We start from the raw sequence: 1785 nt of genomic DNA on the forward strand, positions 1-1785 counted from the left end.
GGCAGTCGCATAGGTGGTATCATTAGATCAGAAATATGTATTTGAATTTGAAGAGATACTTTATTTAATACTAACAATATCATGCTGATTTTTTCAGCAAAGTTTAGCTTAACAAATGTTTTGCAATAACAGGCTAATACAATATATTCAATTCTATATAAACGAAAGTATAGATCACATAAAAATGATATTCTGGAGTACCAAGACATTAATTTCTAGAACACTCGGATACGTTCTAATATGCTGCAAAGTGAATATCATCCGACTATTAGTAAGATACAAATGGCAGGAAATTTGTCCTTTGGAACCACTGTGAAACGCTGTCGACCGTTGCCTGCCTGAGTAGCGTTGCCCAGGATAAACTTCCCAGGCCTGGGTGAAGACTCGAGGCTAATCCTGCACCTAGGATTAATTATAGTTGGTCTGGCCGGGCCTCTAGTAGTGGTGACGACGTGATCGAATAGCTCTTGCGTGAGCGCACTCGAGGGTAACATAGACAACGGACGTCCAGTCTTTTAATCTCTGGAAAGAATTATCCTCTCGAATTATTCTAGATACTCAATATTGCTTGGCAGACCTTCGGCTTGCATAACAACTCTTCTTATATATAAGTAGAGTTTTTTTGAAAAGTTCAAAGACGGGTTCGTTAATTAAACTTGAACTTTTAATAATGAGTGAGGGTGGCACATGGATGTCTTGCTAAGCGCACGACTTGTCGACACTACAATTACTTTTTTTTTAACTGATCATCTTGTTCTATTTTAAAATACCATTTTTTAAGCAAGATGACGGTGCTTCTATTTTATCTTCATTTTATCTTCATCAACCCCTTGATACCGACGTCTTGCTCCCGGCGTAGGTGGGTGATTTTTTCCATGCAGGTAGAGAGGTTCTTAATATAGCTCTTGTCTTTTCGTTAACATCACCAATGCATCTTAAATATAATCACATTTGTCATATATTTACGTTAATTATACGGTTGACGTCGCATAAATTAATTAGTTTTCTTTTCCAGAAATAAGTTGGAACTAACTTGGTGTTCAAATGATTACAAGTGTTGTAAACAAAAACCGGAATGACTTTAAAATCCTCTTTAAGTCGTAAACTCTGCTTTCCTTACCCGAAACTTCTGAAACACATGCCGCAAACAGGACTGCATGTTGAAAATACAATTCACACAAGGATATGAACACCGGCAAATAGATGAAAAGTTGAACGGTAATACTACATCAAAAGCAAAATTTAAGCAAAGGTGAAAAGTTAGAAAGTAAATTAAGAAATCAAAGTTTAAAGGACCGAACTCCATGAATATAAGAGAAAATCAAAACTAGATTGTGACAACAAAATGTATGGCATGGAATGTGTAATAAGAAGGTAATTTCACTCACGCCAAGATTATGTTTTTAATGATTTGCTTTCAGACGCGGAGAAGTGTGCTGTGCGTCCCGGAAGTAGACATAGACAAAACAGAAAACGGGTAAATAATGTTTTCCTATATATTTCATCTTCACGCTCATCGTAGTTAGGAGATCGTCAGATTTTTGTTAGTGTCCCCTTCTTTCTAATCTTACACAAAATAATACAGAGACACGACTGAATAACAGATGTCAAGCATTGAAGATAAAAAATATCCAAATCATATTAGTTACTGAAGATTAAATGTCAATTACACAAGTGGTGAATGCATAAAATGGATATATAATAACAGCAATAAGGTAAATAATAGTGATGATAATAACCATATGTATCATATGTATCATAGCTGCAATATCACTGTTGATGAAA

This window comes from Penaeus monodon, chromosome 19 (assembly GCF_015228065.2).
Source record: "Penaeus monodon isolate SGIC_2016 chromosome 19, NSTDA_Pmon_1, whole genome shotgun sequence".
Classification (NCBI taxonomy): domain Eukaryota; kingdom Metazoa; phylum Arthropoda; class Malacostraca; order Decapoda; family Penaeidae; genus Penaeus; species Penaeus monodon.